The 12,895-nt window shown below is 35.6% G+C and overlaps 2 long non-coding RNA genes across 4 annotated transcripts in view; one reads left to right on the top strand and one right to left on the bottom strand.

The window, feature by feature from the left end:
- Positions 1-12,895, bottom strand: part of LOC114525582 — a 37,821-nt gene that overhangs the window by 14,161 nt on the left and 10,765 nt on the right. For all 3 annotated transcript variants that reach the window (XR_003687219.1, XR_003687220.1, XR_003687221.1), the window contains exons 3-5: positions 6,615-6,833; positions 5,090-5,316; positions 3,324-3,467 (exon numbers count right to left, since the gene is read on the bottom strand). This is a non-coding gene — a long non-coding RNA (uncharacterized LOC114525582). The remainder of the gene's footprint in view (positions 1-3,323; positions 3,468-5,089; positions 5,317-6,614; positions 6,834-12,895) is intronic.
- Positions 7-11,039, top strand: LOC114525583. The gene is made up of 3 exons (XR_003687222.1): positions 7-416; positions 8,810-9,661; positions 10,056-11,039. It is a non-coding gene; the product is annotated as an uncharacterized LOC114525583 (long non-coding RNA).

Raw genomic sequence — 12,895 nt, 5'->3', positions numbered from 1 at the left:
TACACATATACAATCGGCAATGTTGTCTCTTTGGAACATAAAAATATGACATTCATGATAATCAAAATATATATTTTTGCCGTTTTGAATTTTTATTTCAGACATTTCCGGACTTCCGGCGGAAATAAAACCCCTAAAATTTAATTTGAAATAATGCATTTATACTTTTCGATCGCCATTTGGTATAGGTGTGCGTTTTATATCTATATCGTCCCATACTATCGTCCCGAAGTACATTTTTACATTTTGATATACGATAGCTAGCTAAGATTTATAGTTTATTCCAGGTTAAAAATACGTAACGAATTTCATTCTGACGAGCGCTGGAAGAAGGCTAAAACGTAGCTAACAATTCTTTAGCCAATTTTCCTATTGAAGATATGCCAGTCTAGGACACTTCGAAATTGCTTTAGTCGGTAAGTGTCAGCTTTCGAATAAATATTTGTGGCTCTTAGTACATATTATATGAATGAAAAGCGTCTGTCGTCGTTTTAATTTCAATAGGTATTCACAATAGCTGCAAATATTTACCTGTGAGGTCGACCAGAGGCTATTTTAGCGGCATTAACCAAGGTTAGATAACTATCTGTCGCGGTAATGTTATTTTAATGTATGAACTATTGGCAATTATTTTTTGTACTCTTTCACAAGCGTTTGTTAAAGAGCTATTTGTCGACTTTATTTGTGACCAGTTTCTCTTTCACTTTTAGTTTATTTAGGGACATTCTGAATATTGGTTATGTATATGTTGAAAAGCCGATAAAACGTCTTATAATCGTAAACCTTATCGTGTAAACTAAAATGTTAAGCGTTTATCAGTGAGGTAGACCTACCTAGCTAAACTTCAAAACATAGGTATATGCTGATAAATGTATAGTGGTTTCCAATGAATTCTATTTCACTGGAAAAATATACAGGGAGCGCCGGAAGTTTGAAGTTAAATTATATATGCATGTATGCATAGGGTTTTCCCCAAGCATCATTTTCCCGGAAAAATGCATGAAACGCGCACACTTATGTAAACAAAATTTGTTTCGGGAAGGATAAAGTCGATTATTACACATTAGAAGTGTACGATATCCTTGACAAAATAGAACTTTATATACATACAACACAGCTATAGAAGCAATTTTATAAAGGAAGGAATTTTAAAGGTTAGATCTAGCGAGGAAACGTGAAATAAACTTGTGTGGTGACAATATATCTAAGCTATATAGCGAAGCTATATTACAAAATCCTTTGAACTATACTCGTAAAGTATATAGGATGGCCGAGAAAGACATTGTGCTTTATATATTGTTGACTTTATGTCCAGCATATTGCATGCATGAGGGAGAGGTCAGTTATATATAAATTCGATAAACAGTATTCTTCAAGGAAGGCAAGATTTTTGTAATTAATAAAATAAAATATTCCTATGCGTCACGGCGTGTATTTGCTGATTATTGTGCTATATAGACATTTAAAAGTAGTTTTAATTTACTTTTAAAACAAAATCAGAAGTATATTATTGCCTTCGTACCAGGGGCGGATCTAGGGTAAGTCCAGTCAGTCGCGCGACTTACGTATTTTTGGCAGTAAAAATGACAATTAAATATTCAAATTTATCTTGAAATATGAATAATTACCCTCATTCAAGATTATAACAAGAATTATAATCATAGTCCAGTTTAAAGGGTTCAGTTTCAGAAAAACAACATTCTTTTATCCAGAGCAGCGGTAAAACGCAAAAAACTCGCAGAATCGGGTGGGTCAGCCGGCTCATTTGATTGGTCGATAAGCCATTTGGACTTATCTCGACTGATTTGTGGGGTGGCCGGACTGATTTGCACCTTAACGGGGCCAAATCAGTCCATTTCTTGCATTGCGATTGGTCAGTTTGAATTTACCGGACTTATCTCGACTGATTTGCGGGGTGGCCGGACTGACTTGAACTTTAAACGGGGTTCGATCGCTCTGTCTTCAGAATGATAAAATTGCAAAATTTATTATTAAACCAAGCCAGGCTCTCTACTTCCAATATTCTGTTATACGAAGGATTACAATGAACTTTATTGTTAGAAAATTGTTTTAATACGCGGACATTCGAAGCAGGATTTTACAAGATAACTGGATCTTGATAAACTTTATCGTGGAGCAGCGATTTTATGCGAGCAACTTGTTGATGTTAGACTTCAATAGACGAGGGAATTAATCACGATATCCCTGCTGAACATGAAAACTAAGATTGTGGTGGTAAGAGAAACGTTTAACATGGATATAATATAACAAATATAGCAATATACCTAAAAGTATAATGATTTAGGAGTGTTCCATGTGACAAGTTCGTTCACAGTTATTGATTTCATGCCGCTTTGTTGTGTAACCTGATCAATTATCAATATAGTTTATATATCATAATCTTCCTAGTTCCTATGCTCATAATATTATGGTTATAAGACTTATCCCGTCGTAAAATGCACTAGAATGGATAAGCCTACTTACTCAGCACTCGTTCGAGTGTTTGATAATTTGCATTATATTGAAGTTTGCGATGCATATTATAATATCCGCGACTATTTATAGCATATTATGTTTGTTATGATTAGCATGGTTTTGTAAAGTTCTTGCACGCCTAATGCATCTTACGCGAAGCAATGGAGATATTTCTGTTTATTTTATTACAGGATATTGTCTAATTTGTGTTAAATCAACTATTGCTATCATAAGGGGATAATATATGGGAGTACGAAGTTGTGTGTTTTGAAATATGACCCTCGCCAGCTCTGTTAATAAATCCACGAGGCATCTAATACGTTGTTTTTTTATTAATAAGCGGAATCTAGTATGTCTTTCCTGGGCATTGTGATGAACCCTAAAATGAACCGAAATAATCAGAATTCCGAACTGCCGATTTTAAAAATTTTCTCAAAATTTCCCAATTTGGACTTATGTTTGAAAAATCCTAGATCCGCCCCTGCTTCGTACTATCAATCATCATACGCCAGTCACCATAGTGGTAAACTTCACAATCTATCATGTATAGACACATATGTGGTTGATTTGACTTGCTTTGCTGCAGGACTGATTTACTTAACTTTCAAGGAGGGTTTGTTCAAAAAAACCTTAACCTTGATGTTATCACAACCTAACTGAAATCTTTTAATGTATGAGGGAATATGCAATGTTCAACAGGACCCTGACCCTCGTTTAACATGTAAAAATTTGACATTGAAGATATGCATGAATATAAGCTTTCAGAATAAACTGTCAGGACTGACAGAATAAACGGCCTATTGTGTTACTAAAATATTTTGTAGCATTGCTTCAAAATAACTTTTTACCTTAAACTTTTTTTTACTTGCGATCCTTCTTTTCATCATGCCCAAAAATATGGGATTTCAGCGTGTATAAAAATGTTTCCCTAACCTGCACCAAGTCATCATCGATATCATGATATAGTAATCGATATCTTGACAAAGCAACACCTATAGAATAAATCAAAACAAAATTCTCTTAAAGAACACCTATAAAAATAATTAGCGACCTAAAAATAGAATGTGGTAATTGGGCTATGGTGTTGCAATTTTTAAGCACTTTGTCAGCCATTTCTATGATTTAGGTTTCTCAAGGACTTTCCAAGGGCCCTTGAAAAATGCTTTTGATTATGAGCTGCATTTCTAAGGGTGTTAAACACATGCATGAAACATCGGTCACGATGGCCGAAGCAAAATTTGTTGACGGGATAAGCCGGTTCGGTTAGGATTTTGCAATTATTGTAATTATTACCGCTGTAAAACTTTCTGAGGATGGTTCTGGCACAAAAACTTCTAGTGGATTCTTTGGGATAGTTAGGGACCCTTACTACCCATAATGCCACAGTAGCGAGTTTAACTGACGTACGGGGAGATTACGAGACTTTTCCATTCAGGAATGATATAGTTTACTACTATTGGCCAACATCGCAAGAGGTTTTTGTGAAGTAAGTTATGTATTCTATTGCCCAAGTAACTATATAATAACAGCTAGAACTAAAAATAAACGAAGCCCGGTAAGCTGAAATTCAAACCGCAATTTCGGTGACATGCAATATAGCTTGCGAAACACATGACAAGGCACTTTTTAAAGATCGAGAAAAGTCTCCCAAAACCCCGACCTTTTCTTGGTTAAAGATTCTAAACGTTGTTATTTTAGTGTCTTGCTGTTTTTACACATTCTAGAGTATGAACTTTTCGCTATGACCAAAAATCTGCATGGCAAGGAGTTTGGCGATTCAATCGGCAAACAATTAAAATATAAGGACATCCCTTTTCCTACCGAAATATATCTAGGTCGTCACTTTAAGATCGTCTTAGTTGTGCCAAAACTGATACTTGGGCCCACAAAAGCTAGATGCTGTATTTTTTGTCTGTTCTTATCGTCCCTACGATAGATGTATAGTTGACTAACATATATCGTTTTATCTACGGAATATTTATTAAACAAACGTCCTTCGCTTTTAGCAATACTACAGGCAAATACATCTTTAGATATAGGCTGTATTTAGCTGGGACGCTCTGTTCCAAAGGAAACGAACAGATTGATGGAGAGCAATATTATAAATTCTTTCCTTAGTAAATCGTATGTAGTCTCATGCAGTCAGGTAGAGATGACGCAATGCTATATAGCTATACAAGTTGCATGGTGTCATGCAGATTTCGATATGGAAGATTCTAACTTAATCATGACATGTACTGAGACATCCAAAGAACTATCAGTTTTCTGTAAATTGTATTAGCCACATATATAGCTAATCACTATATTTTTATATAATACGTGCACTTGTAATTTATCATTTCTACATGATGATGACTATATATAAAGTCAAAAATTCAATAATAAAAATGCCTAAATAATTTGCTACCGAGCTGTACCGTGGTATTGTATTTTAAAACAATATATTTTTGTTATATTATTCTGTACACGCGTTGTTTTGGTTTTGATACAGTTCATGAAATTTACATTTGTTCTATTCAAAGGGCTGTCGGATAAGATTCGAATGGCTGTATCTGCATAATTTGTGTTTTACTATATAGAAGTTTGCTGAAATGAATACAGTTTGAAATATTACCTTGCATGCCTCGTGAGTCGAACTTCTGCCTTGCTCTCCATCAAACAACTGTATGAGTATAGCGTCTAGATGCATGTAATTACGTTTTCCCAAACCTGCTGCTTGCCTTGCATGTTTTAAGCCATACATGCATGATGAATTATCATTAAGGTCTTTCGTCGATTACTTATTGTCATTTCGTCTTGAATATCCAAACGATTTCCAATGTATATTACAAATGCAAGGGCCTGCAAATGGTAAAAAGCTGTTGAGACACACAGTCCATCGAGATGTACACAACAGATTACTTTTCTTTCCACTAGGTACAACAAAGCATATTTGTACTTTCACTTTGTACTGCTTCTTAGAATACATATATGCATAAATTACATTTGAGTGAAGCAAAAAAAATGATAAATATACGAGTCATCACAATTTAGCACTGCAGGCTGCAGCTGTGGCAAAGTACTTGTCAACTTAACTCAAATAACAGAAACTGACTCATGCCAAATTTGCTGACATATAGAAATATACTGCAGCGCAAGAATGTGATTCGATGGTATAAATATCAATAGGTAAAAATGAAATGTCAATTACGAAAGTGAATACAAGGTGACAATATTTTAGCAGGAACTGTACCAACGCCTAGGAAACTATACACTTTTTGTCAAATTTTAGTCTATAGCTGCATGTAGGCAGTCAAAGATAAGTGTTCTGCTTCCCTGCGTGGTAATTTAGCAGTTAGTCTATGGGGTTTCAACTTCAGTTTTTACCCTGTTAGGCTGTTTGGTATTTAATTACATGGTAAATATACTTAATTAGGTGCATGGGGGTTCCGTATGATTGTTTTAACCCATGCATAGCTGTTTGTTTTGAGAGAATTGAGTGTATACGGTTCGTTGCGTCGATGGACAGAATTTAGGTATTTAATTGAAATTCACCGTGTATCCGACGCGAGGGGTTCTGGACGTAATATAATTGAAAATTGTACTCTTTATAATCTTGTTGATTGTAAGTAGAGAGGACTATGTGCACTCTGGCACACTTTCTGCACGTGTATTTCCAAAATAATTGTTATCCATATTTGCACAAAGATTTAAATGTAGGTCTGACGCCATGACATCTCTAGCCATGCAATTCCCCAGTTTTGCACTAAGTTCGCCTTTAAACTTTTTTCTCGTCCTAATTTTAACCAAATTCATTCCAAACATTAAACGGTTTTCAAATTTATCAATCTAGTTATACGGAGATCGAGGCAATTGCTATAGATCCTATAGTAGCCTATTTTTAAGCTAGCTCACATTTAGCTATTAAGCGTATTAAATATATACAGGTTTGTGAACATTCGATATTCCCTCAGGTTTACGATACGTTTTTGGTAAAATCAAGTCCTCTTCAGGTGAAGATAACGTCATAGCTAAGAAGTAAGAGTTCCATATATACACTATATATAGAGGATGTGCAAGCTTCTGAAGTGTTAGACTGCATGATTATTTGTATATTTTGAGCAAAATTAAAATATCATAGTTTAGAACTTTCATTATACCTTGTGATTTTCAATTTTCATTCACGTTTTCGCTTTGCCAATCATAAATTTTGAGGCATACATCGTTTACTTTATACATATTCGTTTCCCCATTTTCCCGAACATCCACGAAGTAGCCATATATAGGATATAGTTTGGATTGTTATTAGAATCTTCCATATCGTATACGGGGTCAACGAACCAGCTATCTGACCGAATTCAAATGTGTGGTACAATAATCTGAGAAAACAAGAGTTGTTGACAAGCAGTTAAATGGAATGTACATATATCTTGCACAAATCAAACTTTCACTTTCACATCGTACTTCTGGGAAACGTATGCATAAATTAAATTAACCCCAAGCTCTATTTATGTTTTAAGACCACTTGAACTCTAAAAGTCTTAACAACACGATTATATAGGGGATAAATTAGCTCCATGAGAATGTCCAGATTATAAAAACGAGAATTTGTTTGGAAACACGACATCCCAATGGCGAAAAGTAGTATAATCTATGCAGAACAGCAGAAAAATTTCTCCGTTTATATCGAGTTATATCAACAGACACAGACTTAACCCAATCAGCATCCAGAGTTTAAAAGTCATGTATTATAATAGCTTTATAAAACCCAAATCGTCTCAATTTATCAGTGCATGCCACTAGCGGTTAGGCAGAATACAAAGGATAGTCTACAAATCTGCATTTGGTCAATTCTGTCACTAAAGCCGCGTTTACACTACGTGCTTCGAACTGGGCCTGGACCAGGCCTGGTCAAGTCTAGGCCTGAAGTGTAAACGCGGCTTAAGTTAAAAGTTCTGTTTATTATAGAGTCGAAGAACGCTAGTCAATACTAAAATGTCAAAAAAACATTTATTTCTAATTTTCGACTGGAAGACACTTCTTTCCCTTAAATTTGTAACAAATGTAGGGAAAAAGTTAAAATAAACAAATGATTGTGCAATCTCGTTCGCCGAGCCCGCGATTCCTCTGGCGAGAAAACAAAGGCTCTGGGATAATCGAAATCAGAAATGATTCTGATTGATCGTTCATGCCGTTTTAATTTTGAGATACAAACACCGTTACAAACCGGAAGCCAGGATCTCTGGCTTCCGGTTTGGATTATGTCAGAGCCTTTGTTTCTCGCTAGAGGAATCGCGGGCTCGGGGAACGAGATTGATGATTGTGAGAATCGGAACGAACTTCGTTTTCGCGTAACTCGTCTAAGGCCCCTAGTATGATGTCTGCAGTATACATAAACTAGAAATAAATGCATGCAGCAACCCTCGCTATTTCACAGTTTATAATGATTATGAAATAACTTAAATGTAATGCCGATGCTAGCTGATGCTTCAAATTTTTCGGAAACAAACACAGTCGTAATAAAGGTGAAATTACCCGCTTGCCTGCTGCACAGCGTTGCATGAAGTTATAGACTTTTACAGTTTAAGTCGAATGTTGTGATTTCACAATGATTTCACAATCATGCAGTGATGCAGTCGACTCTAAATTATAAAAGCTTCAAAGTATAATATTTTTTATATCAAAACTCCGAATGACACTTTTAATTAAGAACTCTATTTGAAGTTAAAACATAGGTTAAAACGATTGTGTAAAGCCTTCAATAGTCGGTTAGGTCTTCGCGAAACGACATACCAAGCTCATAAAATGCATTCGTGCAGCAAACATGCACGAAATAAACGAAGTAGACACCTACCACTTCAAGGATTATAAACTACGAGTTGTTCTTTTTCATCGCTAGTAATATTTTAAATTCTTCCCAGTGTTTATATAATTTAATTTGATTCCGCATTTCATATTCTGTTTACGAAACATTTTTTTTAAAAAAATAGTTTGCAAAATGACATTTAAATTGCCGACGTTTTTCATTGAAATACAAACATTTTGTCTTAGCCAATTACCAAGTTGCTAATTACCAATCTTAACTCGTTCAAATTTTGCGCGTGCGCACAAGTATACCATGACCATTGAACGTCCAATGTCCATGACACAGAATTTGAACAAATTTGGATTCCGCTAAGTTTTCACGGGTTTCGGGTGTAATTCCTAATCTCCGGGCGGAACTAGTACCCTCGCACGGCGCTGCGCACCGGCTCGGGGATGATTTTCTAGAATTCACTGGAAGCAACTTTTACTGATTCTGTTTTTTTTATTAAGCATAAATTAATTTGCCATCTTTTGCATTTCTGTACTGTAGGGCTTTCACGATCTTTTACTCTGGGGACGAAATCGAATTTACATCATGTGGGAAATAGACAGAGAGCACGACAGTGGCGTTGATTTTAATGATGAGATAACATTAAGGTTGAGAATCAAGGAGCTCAAAAAAACTGAGAAAAACTTTATCACTTTACAAAAGGATCACCAAACGCTTTTAGCCGCTCATGGACAATGCCTCGTTGAACAAACCGCCAAAGAAAATAAAGAAAAAAGATCCAAAAATTTTCAAAAGATATATGGGCGAACATCTACAGTTGAAAGAAATCACGAAAGTTCAAGTTCAAACGTACGCGGCGTTTACCCGTTGCTTTTAACACAAGATTGCTTATCTCCTATGACACAGAGGGATGCTGCGCTCCCTTCGATGCAAGATGACCCACATCCCATCACTCCGAGGGATGCTCTGATCCCCTCAACACGTGATGAGGATACAGCTATCCCAACACAGGTGGGTGATTCCAACCTCTCTCCACCTGAAGCGAATCCAACCAAATCCCCGGCAGCTAACTTGAAAAAACCCTACGAGACCCTTTTGGTCACAATTCCCAAAGTTCTCCATACCTCTGACAAGGAGAAATTAAAGAACTGGGCTAAACGTTTTTCACTCCCGGATTCTCTAAGTGCTGAACAAATTATCTTCCAAATTGATCGAAAAAGGCTCATCAGCGCCTCAAACTTAAGTCATCTGAAGGAATTCTTTGAGAGCATTAACAGATTTGACCTTCTTTATGTGATTGATGGATTTCTTCAGGGTGACTACAGCTGTCTTCAGCAAGTATTAGAGTCCCGTGGAGAGGCACAATCAAGATGAATTGTGCATATTAGAATGGTCAGTATTTTACGCATTATCTATACATCTTCAATCGCAATATTTTTTATCTGTTAGAAAAGACAGATTCCCGTTTCTTTCACATTATATAAGGATCAATATCTTAAATAAAAAATCATTCCCTAAGCTGCTTCGTGAAGTTGGTAATAACTGTGGTGGGATTACCGTTGTAAGGGCCTGTTTACATGGAGCGAGTTATCCCGGCTATTAAAGCCTTTGATGTGATGCGCTTTTGACCTCGCCTAGCCGGGATAACTGGCTCCATGTAAACAGACCCTCCATGTAAACAGGCCCTAAACAGTTAAAGATAAACGAAGTGTAGCCAAGAATGATTAATTTCCACTTTGTGTGGTATATACCATACGATTGCTACAATTTTCACTCTTTTTTATAGAAATGCGTGTACTGCATGGTCAGCATCACTGGAAAATCGACCAACCAAAGTAATAACTTGTCCTCACAATGTGGCTCAGTGACTGCCTAACATATATAACCAATTCCAGCCTGTCTTTTGCGCCGTAATTGACACGTGTCAAATGCACCAAAGGCAACGAGGTGATGATTTGAAACTCTTCATTATCTTTTATTCTATTATACTGTATTCGGCACAAGGCTCTCGACGTTTGAACCAAAAGGCTGGTTTTCATTGTTGCATTTTTGTGCGAGTCAAGTCCAAATGTATATAAGGAGATTAGCCTATAGTAGAAAACCTTCTTCAGGTCGGGAATCGGATATTTTTCAGACAGTCGCTAAACCACATTTGATGAGGGAGAGTTATTTGACGCTGCTTTCCTGTTTTGTCTTATATTCCTACTAATCGGTAAGGGATTGAAAAGTTTGATTAACAATTAATGGGGTTTAGTATAAAAATAATCGTAAGGGGTTTAGTATCGTAATAAAAATAATCGTAAGGGAAAGATAGCAGGACCTTTTTTAAGGAATCCTTTTCAGAGTCATCGACCCCCCTGTTTAAAATACAAGCAATGTTATATAAAACATAGAAGCATGCATCCACCCAATATTGTTTTTGCGTACAAAGTATGAAAGTGGTACCCCCGTGGTACTTCCGAGGGCCAATTACACCCCTCAGTTAGCATTTTGGCTAATTCATAAAACAATTATGGCAACCATGGATACATGCTTATATGTTTTATATAACATTGCTTATATTTTATGCAGGGGGGTTGCTTTCTCTCAAAATAATATCTTAAAAAAGGCCCTGAAAGATAGTAGAATATGAAACCAACGTACGATGGCTGAGATTTTCATGAAATCAATTTATGAGTGTGAATTTCTAAGCATCGTACGAGGATTTAGGTGGCTCCCTACAGTTTCATGAAATTGTTTAATACACATTTTGAACAGGGATATTAAGTCATCGAAATATTTGGCTAGAAGACTAAATTTTAATATAAGTTTTAGGCAACACCATGAGCCGAAATCTGTTCAGAACTTGCGCTTAGCAACCGTTGCTATAGCAACAGACACGTTTCACATGGCCACCAAATAGAGTTTATTCAAGTGAACTGTAATAAATAACTGGAACGATACCTCCTCATTGTTTTTGTGAAGCCAAAATTCGCGGGACTTTACCGCACTTTACTGGATCCGCAAATTCCCGCAAATTTTGGCGTTATTCATCCGCGAATCCAGTTATTTATTAGAGTTCACTAGATTAATCAAATTTATATCGGAAACCAGTTCGGGTTTTTTTGCGTCATTTTGCATTTTACATTTCGGATGCTTTATCAATAGAAATTTAGATCGCTTAATATCCCTGTTCAAAATGTGTATTTGACAATTTCAATAAACTGTAGGGAGCCACCTTAAACTAATTGGGAAGTAAGTTAACACATCATGATTCGTAGTATTTTAGTAATATACTAATAACGGGGAAAAATAACATTGCAGTTTAATTCGGAAGAAAAAAAAAGAGGGGATTTAGAATACAAATATTGCATAATTATTTACAATATTTTAGTAATTTTATTGGTAATGTGGGGGGAGGGATATAACAACGTAAATGTTTGGGGAAAACAATAGTTAATAATGGCTGCGATTGCTAGAAGCCTTTAGTACGGAACAGATAAGACACAAGTTATCGCAACTTCTGAGATATGGAGAATAGGAGTAAACGATTGGCTACGAAAATTTCTCTCTCGTCCCCATTATTCATAAGTTAGAAACGATGTTTGGTGAAGTATTATTCCGCCTTTCTATATCTCAGAACTTCAAAGTTGAGATAACTCGCGTCCTGTTTGTTCCCGGCTTTTAATCTTTTTCCTACATATTTTATGTATGGGTCTGCATGGGATCGGTTGTACAAAAAGTTAACTATATATTGACGTTAACCCTGGTTATTGCAAAAGCACACCAACAAATTCGACTTGTGTGAACTTAACCATGATAAAGCTAAATGCAAAACGTAATATTTTACAAAACAATGTGGTCGGATTCTTTTTTACAATAGAACTAAGCCAAAAAAATTCCGAAGTTGACTGCGAACTGTTGGAAACAAAAAATAATTTCCTCATACGACTGTTTTCTACTTAATATCTTAACACAAAACATTTTTACGTCGAATATTATATCAGTCACATTTGGAATAAACAAAGTACCAAAGATTAACTGCTATCACAACGTTTGAATATACAACAATTTTTATCAAACTTTGCAACGAACTTTGGAACAAATTACAGAACTTTGGGACAAACTTTGAATACTATAACAAAAGAAAAAAGTTTAAAAGAAAAATGTTGAAAAATTAGTATTAAAGCTCTTCATCCGAAAATAAAAATTGAGCGCGTAATACTATTTATCGTGTGATATTAATGCTTCATGTATAGTGAAAATTTACCAACACCCCGCAAAACGTATTGTGCATGGAAATGTAGTTAACGAATTTGTACTACCGGTCTCAGAATTTCTAAGCATCGCATTATGGAGATTACCATTTAAACTAATGTTGAAAATTTATATAGTATTTACTGTAAGGGGTGGGGGGAGGGAGGATAGTTGACTTGAATAAAAAATTATGGTAGAGAACGATTGCCAGGATATTTACCTATATTTCCTACTCATGTATGGTCCAGAAAGTCAAGGCATCGTAATATATGTATGCAAGTGTTTTGTATATTACTATATATATATAATATACATGTAACAAGATTGACATGCACTCCATAATAAATGTATTCCAAAAAATTTCAAGATTATAGTACTATTTCTTATATA

The sequence above is a fragment of the Dendronephthya gigantea genome, unplaced genomic scaffold, assembly GCF_004324835.1.
Source record: "Dendronephthya gigantea isolate DGI-Jeju-01 unplaced genomic scaffold, DenGig_1.0 000035F, whole genome shotgun sequence".
In the NCBI taxonomy this organism is placed as follows: domain Eukaryota; kingdom Metazoa; phylum Cnidaria; class Anthozoa; order Malacalcyonacea; family Nephtheidae; genus Dendronephthya; species Dendronephthya gigantea.
Note: the sequence above shows the minus strand (reverse complement) of the source record. Positions and strands in the feature narration are given on the sequence as shown.